Source organism: Aphis gossypii, chromosome X (genome assembly GCF_020184175.1).
Source record: "Aphis gossypii isolate Hap1 chromosome X, ASM2018417v2, whole genome shotgun sequence".
NCBI lineage: Eukaryota > Metazoa > Arthropoda > Insecta > Hemiptera > Aphididae > Aphis > Aphis gossypii.
The window spans coordinates 48,442,946-48,449,264 of record NC_065533.1 but is presented as its reverse complement, the minus strand read 5'-3'; the positions used below and the strand labels follow the sequence as shown (position 1 = coordinate 48,449,264).

Below are 6,319 nucleotides of genomic sequence, written 5' to 3'. Positions count from 1 at the left end.
TATACAATTTCTTATATAAAAACGTATATAGCGTATAGTCGTTTGTAGAAAATTCAACTCCCGTGTATTGCAGTAAATCGCTGTCGGTCATTTTATTTTACGTCCTTAGAGACATAATAGGTATATTATCATCGTAAAATAATGCCCAGTTTGAAACGACTGGGCATATTGATATATTTAGTTTATCGCATTTTCTTATCCGTAATACAAACATTTTTCCATATTAATATATTCTAGTCAGTTATATTCTAAGTAATATTGTTTAGTATGGGCACTTAATTATGTCTATTACGAATTACGATAAGGCTTGTTGTGTACAAAGTAAATTAATATTAGCTGTGTATGTGTACTACACACTTTGCCCGCCGCCCGCAAACCGTATATCAATATATATATACACACTCACACAATATGTAAAATAATAAAAATACGATTACCAAATTTAAAATTACCAACTTTTTGAACGGAAATATTATTTTATGATGACAAAATTTACTTAATGAATATTTGCATTTGTGGTTTTTTGTTGGTTTGTGTAAATTATAAAATTTATAACTTTTTAGAGTCAATATTTTATGAAGTCATTCATACTAAAGCCACTACTTTGAGCTTATCAATGCCTCATCATTATTTTCTACTAATTTAAAAATGTTGAATAGGAAAAGAGTTTTTGTATTTGTCAAATAGACGAGTTACACCCTGTATACAATATATTTTCTATTTTAATTTATCATTATTTTAAATAAATATAATATATAGTAAGTTATTGAATCTAAGTTGCGATAACGTGATTTTATGCATTGAACATAGTGTAATTATAATAATTAGGTATTACGAAAACGCTGCGTAAATAATATTTTAAATTTGTATCCAATTATTATTTACATTGAGAATGTATAAATGTTTATGATCTATAAAAATATTAGTATGATATCCGCTGTAAAAACGTTTAAATGTTAAGGAGAAAACAATCTCATTTATGTTATAATAATATTATTCATTCCTTCTTATCAGAGATAGCTATAAAAATATTCTTCAAAGAATTTATTTTAAATACTTCAATATTAAAATAATTATTTGATTATTGATTAACATAATTATTATTGCCAAAGGTTAACTTTTAATGATATACTTTAGTTATGAGATTTGATTATCCAATTTATATAGTTTTATTTTTCTCCTTAGTTAGATTGCATGCTTATATTCATGAAAATTACAACACTAATTAATACAAATATTTGAAAGTAAATATAAAATACATATTAATATTTTGGTTACCTATATCGAATAAAATAAAACTACTTTACTAACTATATGAGTATAATTTGGCTGCTTTAATCATACATCGTCGATAATTCAATAAAACGAGTGACGATTTGTATCGTTTTCAAACCCTGTCAGATTATGCTGCAGCTAATATATATGTATAGGTGGTCTTATTTCGGAGGGTGACCTAATTCGCAAAATTTGATACCAGGGTCACATCCGTAGGTGTATACATGCACACGCCGTTCATTTCGGCGTTGTCTGTGGTTCACAAAAACGTTAACGTAGTATTATACGAGATTATTCTCGTATTATTCTCATCTAATGACGAGTGTGTTGATTATAGTTATAAGCATTTTATTTAAAAAATACTTTCATCGACCTATTGTAATTTAAAAAATATAAAATGGATAACTTTGATAGCATAATATCAAAAAACATATTATTATGAAATATATAGGTATATGTTTTTCACAACAAATCGTTTTTCATAACAGTGATATAATATGATTTAACACGCCCATTACAGCACCTTAGTTAACCTGGTTTTTAAGGAAATCCAGACCTACATAGGCAAATATAAGTTCCCATCACACGAGATATAGCAGGTAAAAATTATCCCTAGGTAATAGGTATATGCATATCGGTAAAGCACGATTCCATACGTTTTACATTTTTAGGAACACGATTCAAGTTGATTCGAAAAAACGAAGAATCGTGTTGAAAAATCAGTGGCGTGCGTTCAGGGCAAGCGAGCTAGACGCCGCATACCCGCTCAAAACAGAAGAAAATAAATTTATTTAATTCATTATATCAATTATTTTAGAAACAATAGGTTGGTGTATAGTATATACTCATCAGCCTTCATTAATTTTACTTCAATATCTATGTTATAATTTTATAGTAGTAAGTAAGAAAATTAATAAATTAACATCAATGGACAATATATTGACAGATGATGCACTTTGGATTTCGATTACCTGGCTCGTATTTAGTATAGTATTTTTATGCTTGGCGGGTGCGGGTGTAATGGTAGGATGGAATGACCACGATTTTACGCACCACCTTTGAACAGTATATCGACCGCTTTTAAATACTTTTTTTGATACCAAAGTTTCGATAGTCGGTTTGTTTCTTGTTAATCACATTATAATAATTCTTATATTGTTTTATACATTTTTATATTTTGTATTATTGTTTTTTTACATTAATTTCATTTTATTATTATTAATTACTTTAGTGAGTTTTTAGTATTATAATAAATAATACATAAATATTAATTATTGATAATTAATATGACCAATATATAAAAGCGAAATAAGTAATAACGATAATAGACCGGCACATTCAGTTTTAAATAGTCATTAGAGCGCTCGTATTGATAGACAAAAAAAAAAATAATACGTGACACTCTGCACGTCGGTAATCGGTGGTGGAACGATAGATGGGCCGCGGTACAGGGAAGTCACTCACACTAATTATCATTTACCTACTACAGTACTACACACAAATATACACGCCTCGCACGCACGTACTATACAGATTATTTAAAAATCGTCTATATTCAACTCCTTAAAAACGGTCGGTATATATATCCAACAAAATAAGATTTAGATTTTATTATAAAGTTACCAACGACTTTACAGAAAAAGATAGACGCGTCTATCTATTCGCGAATAGATTTTATTTATAGATAGGTAAATAAATATTAAATACTATACATTATGAAAAAAACTTTTTTTTTATTTATACGTAAATAATTTAAAATTTATCTTTATAAGTAACGGGTCTTTTTTTGGGCGTTTACCTAGCTTCCAATATCCAATACTACCGCACGCCACTGTGACAAATATTATAGCATTATATTTGGATATGCCTATAGAATGTACTTATATAATCGTTTTAATGACTTATATAGTTATATTTAATGTTCTTATGTATATTTAACAATTTCCTATTGGGCAGCAGATTTGTCCGAAAATCGCAAATAGAAAGAATCGACAAATTGGGAATATATACCTAACCTGCATGTGATGTATAGACGAATTGAAAATTGGTTTTCGACAACGTGACATAATTTTTGAGTAAAAAAAAAAGAAAAATATCATTTCAATCATTTATAAAAAAAATTTATATTTTCCTACAATATTATAAACGGAAATAATAAGACTCCTGTAGTTAATTTACGCATGCCCATAACATTGTCCATTATAGGTAGTCAGTAGTCACCCGTCTTCCAAAAAAAAAAAATTAAAAAAAAAACTTAAAATTCTTTAAAATATATTCTTGAAAATAGACCTATTGTTTGATGCGAAATAAAATATTACATATAATACGGGATTAGGTTAGGTTACTAAATCAGTTTTTCATCACTGCGTCAGATAAAAATATGATGAACGACATCAATGGTATTGCCGGTATCGGAAGATTATTGATTATTGGCTTTATAATAATATTCGCTCATGATGTGATATTACAATTAACTTAAGCATTTTGTCAAAATCCAATAGATAATTAGATTTTGTAATTTATATATTTATAATGAATGATGATTAGGTACTAGGTATAGGTATATGAATGCTTTTTTTTCCTGTTGATATCAGTATTTGTTTTAAGTTTCCTATTTGGTATTTATTAATTTATTACGAAGTTGTATTTAACATAATTTTATTAGTTCCCTGCTATCGACTTGTGTAAACAACCATTTTAAAAATTTCCAAGAAAGACTTATTATAAAAATTTTCAGAAGCCCAAGAGGACCAACCGACAACCAGACAATTAAAATACGATAGGTATACCTACTTTGTTAAGTTTATCAGTGCCCATCAAAACTATAGGTAATCTTCTGTAATATTTAATATTTTTTGTAAAAAACGTATTATACCTGTTGAGAAATACGATATTTTCTTATGTATATATTATGTCTATATCATCTGATAAACTTGTAAAATTTGTAATAGGTATTGTAAGAAAAGTGTATTAAAAAATACAGAATAAATTTAAATATTTAAAAAAATTTAAAATAAAAATATACTTCAATTTCATTACAAATCAATTTTTTATTAAAAAAAAGTTTTTTATTAAGCAAAAATTTTTCCTCCCCGGCGGGGAATCGAACCCCGGTCTCCCGCGTGACAGGCGGGGATACTTACCACTATACTACCGAGGACTGTATTCATATCGGTAAATTTAATGTTATTTATATTTGTTATATTTTTTAATATTAAAGTATATAATATTGATATAATATATTTTATTGTTTACTCAGTTATTGACTCTATTGTAATTTTATGTTTTCACTCGGTATAAAGTAGACTAAGTAGACCTTCACAATGGATCTTTTGGCTTTTTTAATTATTATTTTAGGCATGGATCACACTATTATAAGCGGTGTGTCGGTCCAACCGCAACATTGTGCGGTCGCTAAGTCGCTTTCCGACATTTTTTAATCGGTTCCGTAAATCGGTCTAGTTTATCTCCGATAACGCGTTTTATATTTAAACCTATTTTATTTTTGATGTTGCGGTTCAATTACAAATCAGTTCCGATAACGCATACGATAAAACGCACGCGATTCAAGTAATCCGAGGAAATAAATAATAATATATTAAAATATAATGGCATTACAATCATTACATATTATAACATACATTCAACGCTCCGTTCTCTTTAGAATTTAAAAATGTGTATACAAATTCTAGTTGCATTATTTAATCGTTTTGTAGAATATATTATTTTATTTTATCTGTTTATAGTATGCCTAAGAAAAATGGTAATCAGAAAACATCCGTTTACCAAGAACTCAATTCAATACCGTTATAATATTATATATTTAATATTGATGATGAGCTATGAGCAGTTATGAAATTATTTAACCCAGTCGCCGAGACAAATAAATTTAGATTATAAAATAAATAAAAATATTAATATTAATACTGAAAATACTATCATTGTTGCAACTATTTTTAAAATACTTATAATAACGCAGAAATTAGGTATCTATAATATATTTAGAAATACTATACTATTTTTTTTATATTAATAAAGAATGTTTTAAGTATCTGCTTTTTAATTATAATTCACGAGTGCCTTGTACCTTAATAGACATTTTAATCGTAAAGATCGAAAAGAAATATTTGAGGAATTTCTCTAATTCTTGTACGATAATGGCACTTACGAGATTTAAATTAAATACCTTTATCTAAATTTATTAAGGGCCCTCTATAGTACTAGATTCTAAGGAACATTTTATAGGCAATTTCTTATACATTCGATAATCAGCATTGCCGTTGTATCTATTAGTCGTAAATGATCATTATTAATTGTAGTAACCTGCATAGTAATATATATGTATGTATATACATGTATATATTTCACACCCACTCCCCACCCAACCAGCCCGTAATCGCAAAATTTTTATATTTATATTTATTTGATTAAATATTTAAGCTTGAAATTTTTATCAACATTTATTGCAATCTAAATAATTACAAAAATTAAAAATATGGCTCGGTCGATCTCTTGTATATATTGTGATTTGTGGAGAATTCAAATATTTTTTCAGAATGAAAATTATGATAATTGTCGAGACGTATCGTTGAATTTAAAAACAGTAGTTTTTGACAAAGAAAATTCTCATTTATGAGGCTCCTTAAGAGGACGTCGAGCGTGTACTTTAAAAGTATAAAAAAATTTTCAGCTCTATGCACACATCATAATGCACAGATACCGTAGAAACATGGTTTAACTCCAATAGAAAGATCATGACTTACTACGCTTACTATACTATGCTTCCTCGATGAGTTTTTTTTTTTAAAATGTTTTAGTTTATTTTTTACGTGAAGGGAAAAATAAAACAACTGACATTTTAAGCTTGAATATTGATTGATATATTAAATCGAACAGAAAAATCTCTTCGGAGAGGCATAGTTTATTATCTCTTCTTTCAACAGAATTAATCACATTCCTTCTAAGTAAATTATTGAAGAAGCTGTAACTATAAAGCGAATTTTAGTTTAGATAGCGTACACACGTGTGTAAGACGGAGACTACA

At 27.6% G+C, this 6,319-nt stretch overlaps 1 non-coding gene across 1 annotated transcript; it reads right to left on the bottom strand.

The window, feature by feature from the left end:
• Positions 1 to 4,363: 4,363 nt before the first annotated feature.
• Trnad-guc (transfer RNA aspartic acid (anticodon GUC)) lies at positions 4,364 to 4,435 on the bottom strand. The gene has a single exon. It is a non-coding gene; the product is annotated as a tRNA-Asp (tRNA).
• Positions 4,436 to 6,319: the final 1,884 nt, after the last annotated feature.